At 37.8% G+C, this 26,223-nt stretch overlaps 1 pseudogene; it reads right to left on the reverse strand.

The window, feature by feature from the left end:
• Positions 1–26,223, reverse strand: part of LOC127446495 (rootletin-like) — a 93,530-nt pseudogene that overhangs the window by 30,592 nt on the left and 36,715 nt on the right.

Raw genomic sequence — 26,223 nt, forward strand, 5'->3', positions numbered from 1 at the left:
CATGCTTTTTAATGAAAATATACATTAGGGTATACTGAGTTCCAACATGCTGGAAACATATGAAATTATATGCTCATTGGTATCATTACTGCACAATATATAGTGACAGCACCTACACATAAATAGTACAATGTGGATGCTATCTGTGAGGGAACTTTGTTAAGCTCACCCCTCAGCTGTTCCCTAGTTCTGGGCTGAAATATGGGCCCCTTGTGGGTTATTTCTGGGGCCCAATGGCCAGTAGACTCAGCCAAGTCAGTGAGAAAGGGGTTGAGGAGACACTCACAAGTCAAAGCCTTGTTAGCCTGCTGTAGACTAGCTTTCTCTTCCTCTAGCCTAGACAGATCGGCCTCCAGCGATGAGACCAGTTTTTGCCTGTCCAACAGGCCTGACTCTAGAGACTCTCTCTCAGCCCTGAGAATAGAATTAAAGAGAACAAACAAGAGAGAGAGCAAGAGATGGTGAGAGAGTGAGGAATACAAAGAAAATGGGTTGTTTTAGGTAATTATTAAACATCCTTAAATGCTTGTTTCTTTAAAGCTAAAGTGTGTAATTCCTGCAACATTAGTGTCAACAAATGTAATTGCAAAAATACCGTATTTTACCATATAAAGTCGCACCTGAATATAAATTGCACACGGCCAAAATCGTGTTGTTGAGAGAGGAAAAAACAAAGATATCTCACATCTGTTAAAAGTCGCACCAATAGCCTGACACAGGTTACATTCGGTAGGCATTAGTATTTTTCATATTCTGTTAAGGATTTATTAAAAACACGACAAATAAGCTACATCTTCTTATAACATATGTAACTCTATGCTGTAAACACATCTTTTATTTTGTGAATGAAACAATCTACTTGTTGTATTTTATTCATTCATTGTACCACGGGTCTGTTTAATGCTTGATTCTGATTGGTTGATGGACATTCTAAGGTGTGCAGTTATTTTTCAGTAAACGCACAGCTATGAAGTAGTTCCAGGCCTTGACCGCATAACGGTTCCATATCACTTTGCCAAATTATTTCAGTTATTTCAAAGAGCATTACAGACTACCACATCAAAATAACCATATAAAACAAAGACATTGGTTAAAGAGCACCTATTATGTTTTTTAAACGTGCCTAATTTTGCTTTAAAGGTCTCATACAATAGATTTACATGTATCCAAGGTCAAAAAATACTTCAATTTGCTCATAATTTAAATTGCAGCATTGCCTTTTTTCCCAGTGTCAAAAACGACTTGTTCAATGATCCATTCTAAAGGATTCATTCTAAACTCCTCCTTTCAGAGAGCCTACTCTGCTCTGATTGGTGAGTTGAGCGTGGATGCCGCGGTGGATGGCGTGAAGCCTCCACACGCGCTATGTCACCGTGGCAACGCGCTCAACAAGCCGTATGATAAGATGCGCGGGTTCAGACGCGGAAGCAACTGGGATTCATCCTCCGCCACCTGGAATGAGGCGAGTCACTACGCCACCACGAGGACTTAAAAGCGCATTGGGAATTGGGCATTCCAAATTGGGTGAAAAAGGGGAAAAAAAACAAAAATAAAAACAAAAATAAAATTAAATAAAACAATACATTATAAAGTGAAAAGCAGATTTTTACAGTTTCTGAAGGTTAATATATTAAGTTTATCATTTAATAATATAAACAACGGTACTGCACTGTAAAATATACAGCTTGCTCTGTAAAGTTGTTTACATTTTTACTGTATTTTTTACATAATTATTCTGGCAACCACAGCTGCCAGTTTCTTTCTTTCTTCTTCTTCTTCTTTTTTTTTTTTTTTTTTTTTACAGCATTTTAATTATAGACTTTTAATTTTTTTATATTCCCTGAAATTGTCATGTTTTCCATGACAGTGGGAACCCTGTAAAGAGCAATGAGTGTGTGGTCCATTTTTTAACCCAGTATCCGTTATTAAAGCAGTATAAAGTTGAATCAGAACTTTATTAACTACAGAAGAACATATGCCAGAGCTCTGTACAAAACAAGGTTTAACAAAATATAATCTGCCCGCATAACGTGACGTTTAGTCCAAACCTAATGCTGATCTATGCTGATCAATGATTAAGACCATGAGACCCTCCATAAGCAAACCCATGTTAAAAAAAAAAAAAAAAAAAAAAACAGCGGAATGCATTACGAGGGCATTTCTTACAACATTTTAAATCATTGGGGCAGTTTTGTTACTTTCAGTGGCTTTTTGCCCTGTGCCCCCTTAAATTTCTGACCCTGGTGTGGGTGTGCAATGTGTTCAAACGTCCAAAGTCAATTATGTTATGTAAATTGCGTTGGACTATAAGTCGCATTGGACTATATAAATCGCAGGACGTTTTGGAGGGTAAAAAAATATTCAACTTATTTTCCAGAAAATACATGTAATCATTATACATCAGGGGTCGGCAACCTATGGCATTGGCACGCGGAGGGGTAATCACTGGCATACCAGCAACGGCAAGAGAGGAGTAGACTGTTTTATTTATATAAATTCCGCACCTGCATTCCAATCTACATCTTGATGTACTCCTTCCTCGTGATCACGCAGCATGTTTTCAAGAGCTGAATAGGAGGCTAAACAAAAATGTGACGAGTCTGCAGTACACCCAACAGACTCGTGCAGCACGTGCAAGCCATTTGCACATCACCAGCCGGCAGCGCTTCACTATCGGTTAATCGCACGAGTCAACGTACCCGCTTTGCTTCAGTCAGGCTGAGCGGATGACAGCCTACATTCCTTGTTTTATTTGTTTCTTTTTGCTTTCAGAAAAACACGTGATGTAATAAGGAAAACACCACTATTAATCCTTGAGATTTCCAACCCAGCATACAGGTACACCCTCCTTAAACCATGGTCAAACTCAAAATTACATTAAACGATTAAAAGAGAAAACATAAACCCACATCATGGGGTTCAAAAATCTTTCAAGTCTATTCAAAATATAAATGAAACCTGGAAATAAAGTTTTAGGATTCTGCAGGTGCGATTTTGAACAAGCTTTTCATTAAAGCACTTTTACAAGATACTCTGTGAAAATTCATATGCAGGATCATGATTATATCATAATCATTGGGTTTTCACTCAAACTGTTATGCTGATAATATCATTTGTAATAAAAACAAACAAACAAATAAATTAGAAAAATGCAAATTAGAAACATTTTCACGAGTAGACTCAAACTTTTTGATTTTTTTTTAATTGAAACAATTACACACCAGCTTTAACATCCTTAAAGACTGATGAGATGTTCTGGACATGATTTACACTGCAAAACACAGACTTTCTCTCACAAGAAGAATTACATGATTGAAAAGGCCCAATTAATAATAACTCAAAAAAAAAAAAATAGTTTAAAAAACAGGTAGTTTACTTTGCCTGCCAACCTCAAACTCCAACATAAATAAAAACACAGCCCATATAAACACATTAATACACCAAATCCTAGTCGCACTAAAACACTAACACACATTGACTCACTGCAGAGCAGCCAGGTCTTGGGCCAGGGCCTTGGATTTGCATTGCTCTGAGGTGAGTTGCACTGTGAGATTGGCTTTGTCTCTTGCCAGTTCGTCTCTCTCTTTGCAAGTCCTCTGCAGTTTGGCAGCACTCAGCTCCGCTCCCCTGCGATATGTGCTCAACTGTTCCTGCAGGGCTTGTTTCTGCTTACAGACCTACACAAAACACACATTTACATGGTAGTACAAATATAAATATTCACATAAACCTCTGCTTTGTGACAGAAAAGTATCATAAAAGTAGCCCATGCTGCTTGTTTGTCATATTCCAAGTCTTCTGAAGATAGGTTTGTGAAAAACAACAAAAAATGTAAAGGGATAGTTCACCCAAAAATTTTAATTCTCTTATTATTTACTCACCCTCATGCCATCTCAGATGTGTATGACATTCTTCAGTAGAACACAAACAAAAATTTTTAGAAGAATGTTTCATCTCTGTAGGTCCTTACAATGCAAGTGAATGATGATCCATCACATAAAGGAAACATAAAAGTAATCCATATGACTGCAGTGGTTAAATCCATATCTTCATTAGCGACATAATAGGTGTTTATGAGAAACAGATACAGATTTAAGTCCTCTTTTTAATCTAAATCTCCACTTTCACTTTCAGATTTGAAAGTTAAACTAAATGTGGCTTTCAGATGTAAAAGTGAAAGTGGAGAATTATAGTAAAAAAAAAGGACTTACATTTTTATCTGTTTCTCACCCACATCTATCATACCGCTTCTGAAGATATAGATTTAACCACCAGAGTCGTACGGATTACTTTTATGTGGCCTTTATGTGATTTTTGGGGCTACAAAGGTCTGATTCACTTTGTAAGGACCTACAGAGTTGAGATATTCTTCTAAAAATCTTCATTTGTGTTCTGTTGAAGAAAGTCATACACATCTGAGAAGGCATGAGGGTTGTGTAATTATGAGAGAATGTTCATTTTGGGGTGAGCTATCCCGTTATGTAATATTTCAGCAAAACATCTTGACGTCCTTTGCGCATTCATGAGCAATGTTAGAGAAGTTTTCAAGCAAGAACTTGCTTTATTTTTAGCACTAAACAACACAAGTTCTCGCGTGAACATGCAAGCCAATGTGAACAAGCTTCCTTTATAGCATTCATGAATGCTTTCATGATACTTCTGGGTCCTTTTTTAAGCTTTGAAGTGTGTCACTGTCAACTGCCATTGTATTAAATAGATGGACCAGGATATTCATTAACATTTTTCCTTTTGTGTTCCACATAAGAAAGAAAGTCATAGGGGTTTGGAATAACTTAGACTGAGACTTGCTTATAGGGGTAGTGAGGTGAAGGGCAGGAAGAATGGAAATAAATTCCAGTGTTTGCTGATAGTAAATCAAATGTCAAGATTGAGTCATCTACTCAAAAAGAAATCCAATAATTTGGTGAATTTTTGATTATGGCAGTAACTGACCTCTTAGGAACAACAGGGTGTCTGAATACTTTCCTGAAATGTAAAAACTTTCCCCTCTGAGTCTGTACTTAACCATTCGCTAGCAAACAAAAATAAATTTTACTTCACTTCATTGCCAAACAGGTCAACTGAAAAAGGAGTAAATGAGTACAAGGAATAGTGCGACATTACAAATAATGTACAAATAGGCAAGGCAAAGCAAGTTTATTTATGTAGCACATTTCATACACAATGGCATTTCAAAGTGCTTTACATAAAAATGATAAAGAAAATACAAGATAAATAAGAATAGAAATAAGAATAAAAAGTAATAAAATAACATTTTAAAAAGTAAAAATTATTAAAATGAATAAAAAAAGAAAAAATCAAAAAGAAGAAATAAAATCATGCAGTGCAATCAGTAAGTGCAGCACAGTGCTCAGTGAATAAATGCACAGCTAAACTGATGTGTTTTCAGTCTGGTCTTGTATGTGGCTACTGTTAGAGCACACCTGATTTCTTCTAGAAGCTAGTTCCAGCTGTGGGTGTCATAATAGCTAAACACTGTCTCACCTTGTTTTGAGTGAACCCTTGGAATTTCTAACTGACTTGATCCTAATGATATGAGAGGTCTGTTAGGTTTATATTCAACAAGCATATGTAATTCAATGTATTTAGGTCATAGGCCATTGAGTGATTTATAAACGAGTAACAGTACTTTAAATTCAATTCTAAATGTAAATGGCAGCCAGTGTAAAGACATGAGAACTGGAGTAATATGCTCAGATTTTTTGGTTCGGGTGAGAATCCTGGCAGTAGCATACTGAATGAGCTGCATGTGTCTAATGGTCTTTTTGAGGAGGCCGGAAAGGAGTCCATTGCATTAGTCCACCCTACTGGTGATGAATGCATGAACAAGTTTGTCTAAGTCTTGACTGGATACAAAACATATAATTTTCACTATATTTTTTAGATGATAGTAGGTTGATTTAGTTATTGCTTTGATGTGGCTACTAAAGCAAAGGTCTGATCCAAAATAACAAAAAAAAAAACATACTTGATATTTTGTCTGTAGACCCTTGGAGTCAAGGTATGTGTTCACCTCGAGAATTTCGCCTTTGTTGCCAAATACAATGACCTCTATCTTGTCGTTGTTTAACTGAAGGAAGTTTCGGCCTATCCAACTGTTAATTTCATCAGTGCACTGGCACAGAGAGTCTATGGGGCTGTAGTCATTTGGCGATAGGGCTAGGTAAATCTGGGTGTTGTCTGCACAGCTATGGTATGCAATTTGGTTCTTTTATAGAATTCGACCTAGTGGGAGCATTTACAGGTTGAACAGGAGCTGTGTAAGAATTGAGCCTTGTTAGACTCCACACACCATGGATGTCCAGTCAGATTCATAGTTGCCTATGTTCACATAGTAACCCCTCCCTTTTAGATATGACCTGAACCAGCCAAGGATGGTCCCAGAGAGCCCCAGTTTTCCAATCTGTCTAGGAGAATGTTGTGGTCAACAGTGTCAAAGGCAGCACTGAGATCTAGTAATACAAGCACTGATATTTTTCCTGAATCAGTATTTAGCCGAATATCATTAAGTATCTTTATGAGCGCAATCTCTGTGCTATGATGTGTACAAAAACCAGACTGGAAATAGTCCAAGTAGTTATTCGAGTTTAAGAATTTGTTCAGCTGACTGAAAACAAGCTTTCCAATGTTCTTGCCTATGAAAGGAAGATTTGAGATTGGTCTGCAGTTGTTTAATATAGAGTTATTCAGATTGCTCTTTTTAGAAGAGGCTTAACAACTGCAGTTTTCAGGGACTTCGGAAACATGCCTGAAAGTAATGAGGTATTAACTATTTCTAACAGATCTTTTTCCCGACAGTTAAACACATTTTTGTAAAATGATGTGGGGAGTGTGTCAAGACAGCAGGTTGAAGTTTTAAGATGCTGTACTATTTCTTCCAGGGTTTTGCAATGAATCGCCTCAAAATCAGACATAGTGACTAATTTCTGAAGATGTGTGGTGGGTACTGTCTGACCTCAGCGCAACATGAGGACAAGCTGATCGCCATACTAATATAATTTGCTGTCAGAGAGAAATTCACAGGGAACTTGTGTTGGGGGGTTAGTTAGTCTCTCTACAGTAGCAAAATAATAATTTGCAGTATATTGACAAGAAAATTGAATGGTATTAGGATCCAGTCATTTATGTCAGTTTAAAGCCTACATTTTTAAAGTAGTGAAACCACGTTAAAACATGACTTTATGTCTAGAGAAAGAGCACAAACATTCACACTGTCTGTAGCAGAGATACGAGCAGACAGATAAAGCCTATAATTTACTGCTTTTCTCACTCATTCTCTCTCACTGTGATATTACCCTTCTGTAATATCTATCTCTCCCATCTTCCTCTCCTCCACTTGTACTTAAGATCCCCTTTGCTTCCCCCATTCTGTTCCTTTGACACTCATAAAACACACGTTTGGGCCTAGATTCATATTCTGAACGCCTGGAGGAAGATGTTAAGTACCACAGCAGATGGGTCCAATATCTTTCCTGGGTATTTTAATGTGACAACAAGAGCCATCAGGGCACGGCTGAGAGCTGTGAATCATGCGGGTAATAGGGCACATGCCCAGTCATTTATTGAGGTGGAAAGGGGCTGACCTGGGCATGCTGCTCCAGGGCTGAGTTTTTCTCCCTCTGCAGGAATTTGTACTCTGCATCTTCGGTTACTCGGGCTTCTTGGAGGTGAATGTTTGAGGCCTCCAGAGCACACTTCTTCGCTGTCATGTCTAACAGATCCTGCTGTAGGCGAGCTAGCTCCACCCTGGCTGCCGCTCTCTCTGACTCTGCCTCCCGTCTGCGTTCACTGAGCTCTGCCTTCTTGGCCTCGACCTGGCAGCAGATATGTCAAGCACAATATCACCTTGATTTATTAAAATAATGATTGTAAAACTAGACCAGTACTTCTTGCAATCTCTATGCAAAAATTTAAGTGTGCATGTACAATCAAAGTGTCATATTAAAGGTCCACTCAGTGATTCAAAAAAATATGTTTAAAGTGATATACACTCAAATGAGATGAAAACAGTCTAAGGGCGTTTTTTTCACCCTACCTGGCTCGTTTGGAGCATTTGTTTCAGAACCTGGTGTGTTTTCTCCCTTGCTTCAGTTCATTTAGGCATATACAAACACAGCAATCGCACTTGGATTCACACCAAAACAATCGGTCCGAGATCACCAAGATGAGGTGGTCTCAGACCGATTGCAAGCAAACTCTGGAGCGGTTGGCTTGTGGTGAGAATGCAATCCGACCCAACCAAACAAAATCCCTATAAAAACCATGAGCATACCTGATGGATCAGCTTGTCATTGTAATTCTTAATCAAAATGTGGATATAGCCTTTTGGCGACTATATTAGACATCATTGCATGTTTAATATAAGAGCTGTTTTATAATTCCTGAGGTAATTTTAGTATGATCGCTTCTCTCTTTCGGAACACAGGTAGGATGGCGTCACCAACATTTTTGGTCACACTTTATATTAGGTGGCCTTAACTACTATGTACTAACATTAAATACATAAAAGACTATGTATTTACTGTGTAACTACATGTTGTTCTGCAAAATTCCCACATTTGCTGCTACTGAGATTGAGGTACGGGTAGGTTTAGGAGCAATGGTGGGTTAGGTTTAGGATTAGGGGTTAGAGTTAGGTTTTGGGGTAAAGGTTGTGTTAGGGTTAGGGGTAAAGTTAACAGTGTAACTACAAATGTAATTAAATGCAAGTACTTTAAATGTAATTACAATGCAACAACATGTATGTATATAATAAGTACATTGTATCAAATGGTTAAGTACCTTAAGGTAGTTGAGGCCACCTAATATAAAATGGGTCCCATTTTTTATTTACGTAGCTTCACTCTGCTGTTTATTTGTGTGTGTGTGTGTGTGTGTGTGTGTGTGTGGCGCACGAGAAAGGGGCAGGGCGAGCTCTGTGACTGTGAGAACAGGCACTTTTCAATGCAGAAATAATGCAAAAACAACTAATGATGGATAAAAATAACAATTTTTACAAATCAAATCAAATCATCCGTGTGTCGGATAATGTTTATTTGCAGCACAACCTCTGACTGGGATGTGCATTCTGTACCATGCGGTGATGTTTTGCATAAGCGTGAAATAAACAATACTCAAAAATTTGTGACGGTTGACAAATCTTTACAGGTATATCATTTTAACCGGTATATCAATGGATGTGCTAAATACCAGAACAGTGCACAAACATTCTGACCAATAAGGGGACAGTTTGTTGACATTGGTGACATTTTTTTTTTTATTGAATACAAAATATGATTACAACAAAATGGCATAAATAGTAAATTTTCAAACAAGAAACTGACATGGAAGGCTCTACACATCAAAACCAAATTAAATCCAAGGGGGCATAATTTCTACAGTAAATTATATATTACAAGGAGATCAAACAGTTTTGTTTCAGGGCTTCTGAAAAGTGTTTTAATTAATTTTTGAATATAATAAACAGAGGAGGGGATTTAAAGAATCTACATTTATGTATAAAATATTTTGCCAATATTATAATGTTATTAATCAAATAAAACAAAACATGGCAGTCTTTGGTCATCCCATACATTATATTTTGCAAGGTGAAAGTGAAACCATCAGCAACCACATCTTTTTCTATCATCCAATCCTGTAATGATCTCCAAAAGGCACTAGAGAAATTGCATGAAAAAAATATATGTTCTGTATCTTCATAAGAGCAATTACAGAAATGACAAGGCACATTTTCAAGATTAAATTTTAGATTTAGAAATGTATTAGAATGATATATTTCATTTAATATTTTGAAGTGTGTTTCTTTCACTTTGGGGGGCAGAGGAAATCTTAAATAGGCTGTTCTAAAATATTTTACCATATTTTTATCAAATATATTAACTAATTTATTTCTTAAAATTTGAGAAGGATGGCAAGTTTTGATTATAACCTGTCTTATGTATTTGTTACTGCAGTGTTTATTCTTAAATTCAATATCACCAACATATAAAGAGGGAAGAACTGCAGTAACTTTTGAATAAGAAAGGGTACATCTCATTGTCATTTTTATACCAGAAGGTCTTGCATTAATAACAGTGAAGAATTGTTTTGGATGACAACTTTGGTCAGCAAAATTCTCCCAAAAATTTAAATATCTCTCTGCAACCAGCAATTTAAGATTCTATTGGCTTTTTGTAACTTATTTTCAAAATGTTCTTTCATACTAATCTTCAAATCTCTGCTGACTAAAATACCCAAGTATTTCACTGTATCTTTAACTGGGATGTTATACAGAGAAGTTACTTCATTGTGGTGCAGGGCCATAAGCTTGCACTTGTTCAAATTCAACTGAAGGCCTGATGCCTTAGAGAAGGAGTAAACTAGTGAGATAGCCAGAGGGATTTGGTCTTTATTTTGTAAAAATAATGTGGTGTCATCTGCTAACTGACTGATTGTTAAAGTTTTTCCAAATACATTTAATTTCTTTACCGTTAAATCATGACTAACCAAAATGGACAACATATCCGCAGCCAAAATAAATAAAAGAGGGGATAATGGGCAACCCTGCCTTATTCCACGACCAATTGGAAATCTTTGTGATGTATTGAAAGGGAGAGATCCTGAACTGTTCATGTCTTTATAAATCATTCTTATAACACTAACAAATCATTCACCAAAACCAAAAAGTTCTAAAGTTTTAAAAAGAAAAATGTGTTCTAACATGTCAAAGGCCTTTTTAAAGTCTAAGAATAGAATAAATCCATCATCCTCTATCAAGTGATTGTACTCCACTAAATCCATAACCAATCTTATATTATTATGAATAGATCTCCCTTTAAGGAATCCTGATTGTGACTCATTAATTAAATTATTAATGCCATCTTTTAATCTATTTACAAAAATATGTGTGAAAATTGTATAATCATTGTTGAGCAATGTAACTAGGTGAAGATTATCTACATATCTTAGGTCTTTATCTGGTTTAGGGATTAAGGTAATCAGGCCCTGACTCATAGTGGGGCCTAAGGACCCCTCTTCCATAGACTCTACAAATGCATTAAATAACAACAATTTAACATCACTCCAGAATAAAAAAAATAAAATAAAAAAAAATTGCTGTGAGACCGTCAGGACCAGAAGATTTGTTATCTTATGTTTTTGAACCGCTAAATCAAGTTCTTCAATCTGTAACTCACCATCACAGCGATCTCTCAATTCGTTGTCAATGCAGGGAATTAAATGTATTATTTTTTCAAAAAGATTATTACAATCTATTGGGGAGAAGTTAGAAGAATACAAGTCACTGTAGAAGTGATGGATTTCCTTGCTTATTAATTTAGGATCTGTGCTTTCAGTATCATTCACCATTAATGAAAGAATATCATTGTTAGACTGTCATCTTTTTTCTAATCTACAAAAGTAAGAAGTACTTTTTTCACCTTCTTCTATCCATTTAGCTTTTGAACATATATATGCACCTTTGGCTTTCTTAATGTAAAGATCATCCAATTCTAATTGTAGCAAATACATTTAGCTTTTTTCAATATTACTTAATACACTTTTACTACAGTATTTGTTAATCTCATAGATAATGTTATGTTCGTGCTGTCTCCTTACTTTAGCGAGTGTTTTGCTATAATTAATAGAAAAATCACTAATTTTAAATTTAAGATACTTCCATCTGGCTTTATGAGAATTGAAGTCATTAATATTCTTAATTTTCCAAATTAAATCTTTTATTCTATCACATAATTCCTCATTATTAAGTAAATCAGAATAAAATTTCCAATATCCCTTATTTCTTGAAGTGTTATAATTCGGTTTAACTAATAAAGAAATGGCACAGTGATCTGTCAGGTGCTGCGAGATAGGGCAATATTTTACAAACAACAATAAATTATCTGAAATAAGCCAGTAATCAATTCTTGATTTACTGGAAGCATTGGGTCTTAACCAAGAAAACTGTCTGAGATCAGGATTAAGATATCTCCACACATCTATCAGTTTGAGATTATTGCAAAAATGGGTAATTAAGGAGTTTGGTTGGGAGGTATCGCTTTTGGGTGGATGTCTATCATGTGTCTCATCTAGTACAACATTAAAGTCCCCACCTACAACAATATTATCTATTGGATATAATCTCTTTAAATCAGAGATTAAGGAAGAAACCTCAGAAAGCAGATGTTGATTCTGTTTAGCATTATTGTGACCGTATATATTAATCAGAAAGAAAAAAATATTTTCAATATCTAAAACCACCGCTATCCAATGTCCAATAAGATCAGTTCTAGAAGAAATTCTTTTTCCTGGACAGTTATTAAATAAAATTGCAGTTCCTGCAGAGTGAGAAGATCCATGGCATGGCCCATTGATTGGACCAAAAACAGCGTCAGTTACATTAGAGTGTGTTTCTTGTAGAAAAGTACAGTGAGAGCCATTACCTTTACAGAATAAGAACATTGCCTTTCTTTTGACCTTGTTTTGAATGCCCCAAACATTTAATGACGTTAATGAAAATGGTAACTTAACTGGAAACATAAAAGAATAAAGTGTAAAATTAGAAAAAGAAAAAGCACTGGTATGAAAAGAAATGAGAGGTTCTCAGGGTTGGGTATCAACAAAACCAGAATATACCTCACAACCCAGTATGTCTCCAAATAATCATATCTCACACCATCCTACCCGTAATCGGTTCAAGTAAAAGATTATGCTGAGTCAATGTGTCTTCCTTCAATGTAACCAAACAGCTCCCGGTAGTAAGCCTTTTTCCCTTCTTTACGCACTTGCTCCATCAAAGGCCACAGCGCAGCACGGGCGTTTCGATCGTCCTTCGCAAGATCTTCCATGAATCTGAATCCATGGTTCAGGCAGACTGGCGAATTATTTGTCAATTTCCAAATTTCATCCCTGTATTTCCACATTGTGAACTGCATGATCATCTGCCTTGGTTTCCCTGCTTCCTTCCTACCGATTCGGTGCACTGTGTCAACAATATCTTCTACTTTCTGTATCAAGTGCGGTGCAATTTCAGCAATAAGGCCAATCACTTCCCTGCGGGGATCCCCTTCAGGCTTCTCCTTCATGCCGTTGATCCAGAGATACCATTTTATACCGCTAAAGATCAGATGTTCTGTTCTCCAGCTCTTTGTGTGATGTGGTTAAACCCATGAACGATTTGCTTGTTTCTAGGCATTTTTCTTAGCACTCTTTAATTTCAGCGGAATTGAACTCAACAGCCTTGGAAATCTCTCCTATCATGATACTATTCCTTTCCATTTGATTTGCCATTTCTTCTAATTTTTCATCTTGTGAATCAAAACGAACAGTCAGTGAAGTAATGGTTTGTAGCAGAGTTGCTTAATTCTTTCTAAGTATTTGACTTAGTACTAGTGAAATGAGACGAGTCACGACGTCTCTGTTAAATCAGCCTTTACTTTATCTCTGGGACGTCTTAAACTGAGGCTGGGGCCATGTGATGAGCCAGAGGAATAATAATCTTGGGGTGAATCGTTTGCTGAGTAGACTTCCGCATTTTGAGGACAAAAACAATCACGCAATGTCTAAATAAGACTTTGGGTAGGTGTAAATGAGAATTTTGTAACTTTCAAATCAAAATTGGGAGATTAACTAGGAAGCTCGGTAAAAGCACATGTGCTCAGCCCGCCGTCTTAGCCGACTCCCGTTCACATAATATTTTTTGGGTCCGAACCACGGTCCAATAACTTCATCAATGTGAGTACAAGCGGTAGCTGTTTACTACTGTAACTAAGCAACAACTCAAGAAGACATCAGCTTTGCTGTGTTATTTAAGTATTCATCTCTTTGGATTTACAACCAAAACTTTACATGCACAAAAAGACAATTATGTTTGGTCTGCCACAGATGCATTGAATGTGCAATGACGTGAAGAATATTAGCGTTTGTCTGCTGCGAGCCTGCGGATGCGCTGCAAGAGTGAAGAAAGTGAGCTGCTCTTTGAAGGTGATTTATCTGGACACAAGCTGGTATGAGAAATTCATTAAACCATAATAATTGCGATCGGGAGCCTGCAAAGATGCGAATTAAATGTCAACAATAAGGGTTCACTTCCGCGATTTGGTACGATTGCGTTTATATTAGCAACGAACTGCACTGGAGTTCACATGAACCGTACCCCAGACCACCTTTTCAAGTGGACTCAGATGCGGTTCGTGGGTGTGCACCCGAGTTCGGAAAACAGTGTTCACGCCACCCAAAATAACCGAACTTTGACGTCATTCAACTCGGGTGCGCACCAAAAGTGCTAGTGAGAAAGCACCCTTATTGACACAGTTTTGGACCATTTTGAAATGCTGCCTTGTGAAAGCAAACGAACCAAGAAGAAATTGAAGAAAATGCCCAAAGAGAAAAGGCGGCCTTTTCTACATCCTAGTGCTGGGCTCATATTCATGAACGGCATCATGTTAAGATCGTATGACCAACTGAATATTACTCACTTTATCTCGACAATCCTCTGCATTTGAATGCTTTCACTCGCAGAATATTTTCATAGTTGACGGCAAATAGCATATTTCTATAATGACATCGATAACTGAGAACTTCCATGTTTGCATGATGCAGCATCTTTGATGCTAGATTGTCAGCACAATTTAAAAGCTAAATTTACTGAGTGCACCTTTAACCATTAGTGTCTCAAATCCTTAATATAATTTTCAGTTGTTTCAAATGGCACTCCACAATAGACCTTAGTCCAGGTAGACGCCATATTGAATTTTACACAGATAAAAAGGCTGTGAGGATTGACTTACAGTTTGTATGTTGGCATGCAGTCATATAAAGGTCCTAAATCACATCTAATTTTCCAGTGTCTTTCTCTGTTGAAAACTTTTTGGAAAGATGTATTTTCAATGTTTTGTCATCTGAACAATCAACACCAATTTGAACAACAGAACAGCCCATTGAACATTCTGTATTTCTACCCCTCACAGCCTCATTTTCATTCCCATCTAAAATTAAACGATGCTACTCTAAATAAGGTCCATAGGTCAAGCACAATTTCTCTATGATTAATTAAAATGATGACTGTAATACCAGACCGATATTTCATACTCCAACAAGAATGCAAAACAAATTTAAGAGTGCAGATACAACCAACAGTTTTTTTCAAAGTGTCTTTAAAAGGTACCCTGCAATAAACTAATTAACCGTTAACTCAAATGAATACATACAAAATTAAATACAAAAGTATATAAAGAGTATAAACACCATGCACAATCCATTTCCATGACCCTGACCTGTAGGAGAAGACAGTTCAGTTTGACCTTATCTTTAGCCAACCCCTCACTCAGGGCTCCCATCTTGGCTAGGGAGTCCTGTAGCCCTGCACCTTCACTTCGTAGCTTGGTGAGCGCCAGTTCTTGTTCAGCATTCAGGGCCTCTGCCTACAGGGAGGCAGTACAAAAATCAGTGGGGAGTCTGGCTACATACAATGATTAGCTACCGAGTTCACGAAACTGCCATTTATTTTGTAATCAGTGGTCTGGATAAAATATGTTTGTTAAGAGCACTGGAGTTTAACAGTTACATTTTGTCTCCAAAATGACCTGTGGCAGAACTGTGGATGTGTGGAAAAGCTGTTAGTTACAGGCAGAGCAAGAGGTGAAAAATCTTACATAGGCACTTTTGCATGGCAAATATGAACCACTAAAAACAAGCAGAGCTACATAACTCACTCATGGTCAAAGCGTAAACTGAGTTTCCAGTAATTCAGCAACTGAGTTGGACTTTTGACAGGAAAAAAACCTTCTGTATTTATTTAGTGGATAAATAATGCAAAAAAATCTGAATAAACATGTTTTATGACTGGTTGTAATTCACAGTCAAAGCGTATTTACTGTATACAGACTTAGATAGGTGCCATGGGTGATTGAGTGAGTGAATGAATGAAATATGAGGCAGAGAGGGAGGGAGAAATCATGAAGGAATGAGTGAGTGAGTGAATGAATGAATTATTAAGTGAGGGGAGTAAACAAGTGAGGTAAAATGTGCATAAATGAGTGAGTGGTTCGAGAGAATGTGTGAATGATTAAATGAGTGTGATAGAATGAAGTTGTGAGTGAATGAGTGGATAAACAAGTGAATCATTGAGTGAGTAAGGCCACATCCACACTAATAAATTTTCATTTGAAAATGCATTCATTTCACCACATTTTGGCCTTCCGTCCACACTGAGATGGTGTTTTTGTCCAGAGAAAACTGAGCTTTATGAAAATGCTCTCCCAAGCAAATAAATTTGAATACGCTGCCATCATGTTGTAGCTTGGACAGGGAAAACAGAGATATTTAAAAATGATGACGTATTTGTTGTCATGTGACACTGTCGTGATCCATTCAACCCAAAACAATCAAGATGGCGACCCATGTTGTAGCAGCATTGTTGTGCCTGCTATCCCCTTTGATAAGGTTGTTTTTAATGATTAGAGTCTAAATTCCTCTGCAGTGCTCCCTGGAGTGAATTATTTTTGCACATGTCATTGCACAGCCGGTAAAAATTTTATTTTAATTTTTGATTTGTTGTCATAACAAAAATACTGTATATAATATAGTAAACATGTGAATGTCTGGTGTTATGTCTGCTGTACTTTTTTGTTTTATTTATTTAGTTTTTATAGCTGTAAAAAACAAATGAACAAATAATATCAGCAGTCCGGTTTGCCTATATGCACTGTTTTACATCTCAGACATTGTGTGTGTGTGTGTGGGTTTGGATGGTTTACGAGGACATTTTTTTACGTTACAAACTGGTAATTACAAGGGTATTATGCTATAAATGTGGTTTATGAGGACATTTCTAGTGTCCCCATAATTCAAATCGCTTATAAAAAAACATACTAAATGATGTTTTTTTGAAAATGTAAAAATGCTGGGAAGCTCAGCAAGTAAAGACACTGACTATCATCCCTGGAGTCGCGAGTTCGAATCCAGGGCGTGCTGAGTGACTCCATCCAGTTCTTCTAAGCAGCCAAATTGGCCCAGTTGCTAGGGAGGGTAGACTCACATGTGGTAACCTCCTTGTGGTCGCTATAATGTGGTTTGCTCTCGTTGGAGCACGTGGTGAGTTGTGCATGGATGCTGCAGAGAATAGCGTGAAGCCTCCACACGCACTATGTCTCCGCAGTAACACACTCAACATGCCACGTGATAAGATGCCCTGGTTGATGGGCAATTGAGATTCGTCCTCCACCACCCGGATTGAGGCAAGTCACTACACCAGCACGAGGACTTAGAGCGCATTGGGAATTGGGCATTCCAAATTGGGGAGAATTTTTTTTTTTTTTTTTTTAAATGCAGAAAGTTTTTTGTGAGGGTTAGGGGATAGAATCTATCTCACCTCTAGCTGCTCTAGAGTTTGTCGTCTGTACAAAATGCACACAAACATGCACACATTAATGCATACTTTTTTATCTGTGATATAGGCAAAGCAGCACAAAACAAAGCCAGCACAAACAACAAGAATCAACATGAAAACTAAAGCAAACTATGGGAAAACAGCAAGCAAACCAGCCTCATGACAAAACTGTGCACACAAACAAAACATGAAATTAATCTAAACACATAGGTATATACACATTCTCATGTACACACAAACATAAACAAGAAGACATGTTTCTGTAAACACACTCCTCAAATAGTTGTTTTTCTTCATCTGGGCAGAAAAGAAGACTTGAGGTTAAAGGTCACATCGTCTCACAGCACATGCGCACACATCATGATCAGGCTTGTTACCTTTGAACAGTAAAGTAACTGCATTATGCATCTCCATGTTTAATGGATTTTTTAAACAATATTATTTTGGTTTAGTTCAAGGCTACTTTAAGGACAACATGTGCTAGTGATACTGACTGTAAACAATAGGACAGGGAAACAAACAAGGGCGAGAAGGAGGTCCAGGAGTTTGAGGTTTCGCAATACCGTACCCCCATCAGATTCAGAACGTTCTCGAGCCAGCTGTCTCTCCAGGTCCTCCCTCTGCTGCCTGAGGAGGTCTCTCTGTCTCTGAACATCCAGAGAGGAACTTCTCATGCCTTCCTGCTCTGCTTGTACACACTCCAACTGCTGCTGTAGGGCTGAGAGTTGCCTCTCTAGCTCTCCTTTTTCACTAGGAAGAGAAGAGAAGAGAAAGAGAAAGAGAGCGAGAGAGAGAGAGAGAGAGAGAGAGAGAGAGAGAGAGAGAGAGAGAGAGCGTGCACATCGGATGTTGCTAGCTTTAGAAAAATACATTGTCATAGACTGGCTGATGAGAGAAGATTTGTAAGTCGCTTTGGATAAAAGCGTCTGCTAAATTAATCAATGTAAATGTATAAATGTAAATTCAAGAAGAGGGTAAAAATGTTCAGTTAGAAACACTTTTTGCATCTGCACATGTCACAGCACAAAACACAAAGGCTTTGTTCAGACAGTCAGCATATTTCTTTTTTAAACTGACTCAAATCGGTTTTGTTGTTTGTAATCTGAAGAGTTAAAAACAATTGAAATCTTTACAAATCAGATTTAAAATCTGATTAAAATGGTTTGAAATCAGATTAAAATGAAATTTTCTTACAATGCTTCTCAGTCTGAACTCTTAGATTGGATGTCAAGATGTTTTTTTGTTTTTTTCATCATTTAAGACACAACACATATAGTGTTTAAATACACTAATTTTCACTAATTTTTACCTCATATAATAAACTATATGACATTATATACAACAGTTAGTTCTGGTCCCCGAATCTGATTGGACGAGAGACGTTCCTTGAGTGCTGATGTCTCAGAACAGCAGTAGTCAAACACTTCACTCTTTCATTTGTTCGCGGCATTCTAAACAAAAGTGTAAGAGCAGCGCAGATGTGTAAAAAGCTAGATAAGTGTCTTTTCATTTTTCCCTGTGACATTAAAGATTTTAGCCAGCAGGTGGTGACAAAAGACCATTTTTGTGTGTTATTAGCGAGTTGAACTGACATTCATTTCAGTCAGTGCTGCCAGTCAGTGAGCGGTTTCTTTGAAGTCATCAGCAATTGCTTCTCACTCCATGATCGCTCGGGATTACTACTAGACTACAACTGGGAAATACAGCTTCAGCTTATCACAGTTTATCACAGCTGAGAGACACAACAGACAAAGTAATCACGCATGCTCAAGGTGCTTTCATACCGGAGTTTCCGCATTGGGAGTAGAATTCAGATGTAAACACCATTCAACATGGAGGAGGATAGAAACGAACTAGCTACCACAAAATACTCAGGGAAGACCACACTTGGACAGATATTTTTTTACACAGAGAAAATTATCTTCAGCAAGCTGACTAACACAAATGATGAGGAATAGAGTTAAACAGCTATAGCTTTACTGTTTATCTCTGCTTGGGAGGTGCAACAGACACAAGTAATTGCTCAATCGCTCTCTCTCTCTCCCTTTCTCTCTCTCAAACAAACAAACACACAAAAACACACACACACACACACACACACATATCCTTGTTTCTCCAATAACTTGTTAGAAACAGCCCATGCTGCAGTTACTAGTTCTAAAGTGACGTTTTCGAATTAGTAACAGAGGATTGTGGCATCTTTTGAACTACAGCTGAAGTCAGAAGTTTATATACACTTAGGTTAATGTCAATAAAAGTCATTTTTTAACCACTCCACAGATTTAATATTAGCAAACTATAGTTTTGGCAAGTCGTTTAGAACATCTACTTTGTGCATGACATGAGTAATTTTTCCAAAAATTGTTTACAGACAGATTTTCACTTTTAATTGTCTATAATCACAATTCCAGTGGGTCAGAAGTTTACATACACTAAGTTAACTGTGCCTTTAAGAAGCTAGGAAAATTCCAGAAAATGATGTCAAGCCTTTAGATAATAAGCCAATTAGCTTCTGATAGGCTAATTGGAGTCAGCTGGAGGTGTACCTGTGGATGTATTTTAAGGCCTACCTTCAAACTCAGTGCCTCTTTGCTTGACATCAAAAGAAATCAGCCAAGACCTCAGAAAAGAAATTGTGGACCTCCACAAGTCTGGTTCATCCTTGGGAGCAATTTCCAAATGCCTGAATGTACCACGTTCATCTGTACAAACAATAGTGCGCAAGTATAAACACCATCTGACCATGCAGTCATCATACCACTCAGGAAGGAGACACATTCTGTCTCCTAGAAATGAACGTAGTTTGGTGCGAAAAGTGCAAATCAATCCCAGAACAACAGCAAAGTACCTTGCGAAGATGTTGGAGGAAGCAGGTAGACAAGTATCTATATCCACAGTAAAACAAGACCTATATCGAAATAACCTGAAAGGCTGCTCAGCAAGGAAGAAGCAACCAGACTACAGTTTGCAAGTGCACATGGGGACAAAGATCTTACTTTTTGGAGAAATGTCCTCTTGTCTGATGAAACTAACATTTAACTGTTTGGCCATAATGACCATCGTTATGTTTGGAGGTAAAAGGGTGAGGCTTGCAAGCCGAAGAACACCATCCCAACCCTGAAGCATGGGGGTGGCAGCATCATGTTGTGGGGGTGCTTTGCTACAGGAGGGACTGGTGCACTTCACAAAATAGATGGCATCATGAGGAAGGAATATTATGTGGATATATTGAAGCAACATCTCAAGACATCAGCCAGGAAGTTAAAGCTCAGTCAAAAATGGGACTTCCAAATGGACAATGACCCCAAGCATACCTCCAAAGTTTTGGCAAAATGGCTTAAGGACAACAAAGTCAAGGTATTGGTGTGGCCATCACAAAGCCCTGACCACAGTCTGACAGAAAATTTGTGGGCAGAACTGAAAAAGCATGTGCGAGCAAGGAGGCCTACAAACCTGACCCAGTTACACCAGTTCTGTCTGGAGGAATGGGCCAAAATTCCAGCAACTTATTGTTAGAAGCTTGTGGAAGGCTACCCAAGATATTTGACCTAGGTTAAACAATTTAAAGGCAATGCTACCAAATACTAACAAAGTGTATGTAAACTTCTGACCACTGGGAATGTGATGAAAGAAATAAAGCTGAAATAAATCATTCTCTTTACAATTATTCTGACATTTCACATTCTTAAAATAAATTAGTGATCCTAACTGACATAAGACAGGGAATGTTTCCTACGATTATATGTAAGGAATTGTGAAATGGAGTTTAAATGTATTTGGCTAAGGTATATGTAAACTTCTGACTTCAACTGTACCAATGGCAGATCCTGATCCATGATGTAAGAAAGTAGTTCCATGCACAATTTTTTTCGTTTTTTATTTTAATAAATTTGCAAAGATTTCAAACAAACTTCTTCCACGTTGTCATTATGGGGTATTGTTTGTAGAATTTTGAGGAAAATAATGAATTTAATCCATTTTGGAATAAGGCTGTAACATAACAAAATGTGGAAAAAGTGAAGCGCTGTGATTACTTTCCGGATGCACTGTATTTTATATATACTATCAATAGACACTCACTGAACACTTTATTAGGAACACCTGTACACTTATTTATTCATGCATTTATCTTATCAGCCAATCGTGTGGCAGCAGTGCAATGCATAAAATCATGCAGATACGGGTCAGGAGCTTCAGTTAATGTTCACATCAACCATCAGAATGGGGAAAAAATGTGATCTCAGTTATTTAGACTGTGGCATGATTGTTGGTGCCAGACAGGCAGGTTTGAGTATTTCTGTACCTGCTGATATCCTGGTATTTTCATGCACAACAGTCTCTAGAGTCTACTCAGAATGGTGCCAAAAACAAAAAACATCCAGTGAGTGACAGTTCTGCGAATAGAAATGCCTTGTTGATGAGAGAATGGCTAGACTGGTTCGAGCTGATAGAAAGGCTACGGTAATTCAGATAACCCCTCTGTACAATTGTAGTGAGCAGAATAGCCTCTCAGAATGCACAACACGTCAAACCTTGAGGTGGATGGGCTACAACATCAGAAGACCATGTTGGACCATAGTGTTCCTACTAAAATGTATATTATAACAAACATATGACATTAACTTTGTAGTGAACAATGATTGAGTGAACGAGTCAGTTGTTTTGGACACAGCATATACATAAATGTGTAAATACAGTAATGACTGTGTTCTTTCATGATAGACATGAAAAATGTTCTACTATTATTTCAATTCTTTATACACTGACAGCTACTCTCATATGATGTCTCTTGGCATCGTGGTGACACACTTACCATTACCACAGCTACAGATATAAATACACTGGAAATTCACTACGCTGTCTGAACAAATGGATCAGATTTGATCACTTACAAAATCACTGTGTGATCAGTCCTAACTATCAAATTAGAGAAATCAGATTTATGTGCAGTCTTCTAAATCTCTTTTTCGACTGATATCATTAAACAATTACAGTACGTCTCTTATTGAAGTCACTGGTTGATGAAGTACCAAACTCGACCTGGTGACTAAGCCTAGTGAGGTGCGGTATCTCTGGGCATCTCTGCTGTCCTCCTCAGCTCTCTCCAACTGCTGGTTCTCCTGTTCCAGTTCCCGAATTCTCTGTTCCAGGTTTCGGCGTTCATCATCTCCCACATGCAGCTTATCTCGCAAGGTGGCAACCTGTTCCAGTGAAGCCTCCAGACGTGCTTGCAGGTCCTCCATTTATAAGTATTATGCATGTTATTTAACCTTATTTAGAAAAGCTAACTATGTGTCATATCAGGATGGTGTTCAGGAGGCTTGTTGCTAACCTGAATCTCTGCCCGTCGTTGTAAAAAGACTCTCTGCACAGCTGTCAGAATACTGTCTCGTTGCGAAGAGGAAATAGATACTGCAAAAACAGATGAAGGAGCCTGCTCATCTTTTGTTGACTCTGAACTACCCTCTCCCCAAACCACCTAACAGAGGAGAGATAATGAGTAAGAGTGGTCAATGGCATTTTATTAACAAATACTCTAAAATGTTCAATAGTCAAGTAGTTTATTGTCATTCCAGCCACATAAAAATATATGATGGAAAGAAATGTAGATGTGATTCCAATTTCACATCACGGATGTCAAGAGCCTTAAGATATTTAGTAAATCTGATCCAAAATATAATTAACAAGTTCATTAAACCTGATTAATGTTGTCGAGTATCTGTTGCAGACTGCTGATCTCGCTGCGTAAGGTATCCCTCTCGGTTCTACCTTCAGACCAACTTATTTCCTGTGCAGGAAAGTATTCAGGTCAATGGACAGCTTCTTTAACAGCCATGACACATATCAGACAAGACAACTTCATCCAGAAAAAAAAACAAACAAAAAAAAAAACATAATGATGTTACACCATGATTCGATCATATCATTGCATTACTCATTGTGTGGCCTTACCATCCTGTCCAATTTGCCCTGCAATTCTGTCACATTGCCTTCTTTTTCACTGTTCTGTGCTCGGAGATGCTTCACCATTTCCCCCAATTCCAGAATTCTGCATAGATATTTGCACATATCAGGTTATGCATCTTGAGCAAGAAAAGCACTCTCATTAAATGTTATTCTGAGAAATTCACAACCTTATTCCAAATGAACCGTCGTCTGCTGTATTCTGGAAGTTATCTGCTTGAAAAAGCACTGCTTTGAAGTATGATTAAAATTACTATCTGAGACCTATTATACTCAGATATTAGAATATTTGCACATATGCAGCACATAAGCAACAAATCATCCCAAAAGAGGATGGAGAAACATTTAAGGGGGCACCATATTTAAGGGGTGCTAACTTTGACATTGCATACATCCTTGTTAATTGGTAGTTACACCCCTGGTTGTACACATTATTATATATATATTAGAGAATGAAATCCATTTTGAGTAACACTACCTAGGTTACAGTGAAATGATCAGACACTATAGTGATTCTCGTTTGTCTATGGTCCTTTTCATCCCTCTGCAATAAAGTGTAGCTAAAAGTTCAATGACCAAAATAGAGAATGATCTCTGCTCTCTCCATTATAAAACTGTAACTGATGAAAAGATTAAGGAGAGAGAAGCTGCAATGACTCTATTTATCAAAAGACCCAAACCTTGCTCTGTCAGATCCATGGATCCGATCACAAAAGAAAGTGTCAGAGACCACTGACACATTATACAAGTCATTGAAGAATGTAGTGCATACTGAGCAAAAAGAGACACCCTCTCTCTCTTTCTTTGTCTTGTTTTGGCATGCTACATAGTTGGATTGATTAAGCAATCCATGCTGACCTTCCCTGTGTGTCAGCACTCAGGACAATGCGCAATGAGTCATCTAGGAGATGTAAGTTCAGGACATCAATAATTCAATTCAAAACATTGGTTATCTTGGGATATGTGCTGAAATATTGGACACTGCAAAATCCTTTGAATATGATAATTTAACCCCAGCTGGCAATACTGTACATATTTATTATAGCCGGCTGCTCAAGTATGATGACACTTCTTATATATTGTCCGGGTGAAAAATGAATGGGACATGTGTGTAAACAGATAGACATGTTGTACAGACCTAGAGCTAAGCTGTACTTTCTCTGCATCAAAGCAGGCCTACAGCTGCATAGCCTCTCTCACCTGAATCTCCAGTGCCGATACTTCATTGCTGGTGGGGGTACTGTGCTGGCTCATACTAGCCTCCAAATTCACACAGGCTATATGAAGAAGGCGACCAGTCACTGCAAACTCTACTCGCATGTCCGACAAACTCCTGTAAAGCACAAAATAATGATTACAGGGGGTAACCAGAGAAAGAGCAACATTTCCTTACACTACAAAAAGTATGTTCTTAGGTTCAGAGCATTCCCAAGGAAATGTTTTTTGCTCTCGACTGACGAGAGCCAGATGGCTGAAACTATAAAGCTATATATTGCGATCTGGGAATAAACTCTTTGAACAGTGTTGTGCCTAAGGAAGGGTCATGAACATTTTCTCCGCTGTCCATGTGTTGAGTATTCCACATTACAGCAAATTACTCAACAGTGATCACAGCATTTACACAGACCGAGCCCTCATCAAGCTTGGCTCTGATGGATGGTCCAGGGCTAATCTGAGGCGCAATCTAACCATCACTTTTCCCCAAAGGATGTGGTGTGGATGGGTGAGGGGTGACCCAGGTGACCCACTATGCTTTGATCCTGAATGGGGATAAATGGCATTGGGGTTGGAAGGAGGGGATCATGTTTCTTTGGCATTAGTATTTTACCCAGCCTGATCTCATTTTGACATTCTTGCAAAATGAAATTACGTGATTAGTTACACATATCGCAGCAGTTACGAGGTAAAAAATGTCCATTGTGTGGCGCTAAAAGCTAGTTGAATTCCCAAACAAATGAGGTTTTGAAGGTTAATCGGGTTTCAAATCTACAAAACTTAACTCCCTACCCAAAACTTTAAACCTAACTGATTGCCGATGCATTCACATAATTTTTTGGTGCTTCTTGACGCTTCTGGCTCACGTGTCGACTGACGTGCTCTGCTGGACTTGTACTCCAGTCCTTTGTATCAGAAGTGCAACAATCTATCAGTTGAGCTCAGTGTTAATCAGTTTGTTTGTTGACGAAGGTTTTTTTGACTTCATCTACAATAGCGAAGACGCAGTGAAAAAGGCGCATCATGACGATAAATAAAGGATTTTAATAAAACAAACTGTTGATGAAAATATGACGAGATAAAAATGATACTGCAAGATATTAACAGTGCAAGATATAAACAGAAGAAACATCTTGAGAATCTGTATATAGAAGAAAATATTAGACATGGATTAATCTAATACATTAATCCAGTATGTTAGGGATTTCTCCGCTTGAGCTGCATGAGTTGAACATGCTGATCACAGGTGTTGTGTTGAACTCTGTTTCCCCATTGGGATCTGTTTCCCCACAGCAGATCTGTATGGGGGGAACAGTATCTGACGGTAACATTCTCCACTGTCAGAATACGTTCCCCCATGCACAAACCTAAGCCTAACCCTTCCCTACCCTACCTACCCTAACGCTAACCTACACTACCCTACCTCAGCATAATGAGCTGCTTCAAAACGTGGTAAGTACAGTACCTCTTTCAAACACATCCTATTTATACATGAGTTTTATCACTATAGCCACAAAACACTATATATGTAATATAAAAACTTAAATCTGCACAGTGAAGTGAATGAACAGGTAAACTTGAACTAAATGATGCGCTAGTCAGAACATGCATAATTTGCATTGCGTAACTTGCATTGTGACAACGCTGTTTCCGTAAGA

The sequence above is a fragment of the Myxocyprinus asiaticus genome, chromosome 9 (genome assembly GCF_019703515.2).
Source record: "Myxocyprinus asiaticus isolate MX2 ecotype Aquarium Trade chromosome 9, UBuf_Myxa_2, whole genome shotgun sequence".
Classification (NCBI taxonomy): Eukaryota; Metazoa; Chordata; class Actinopteri; order Cypriniformes; family Catostomidae; genus Myxocyprinus; species Myxocyprinus asiaticus.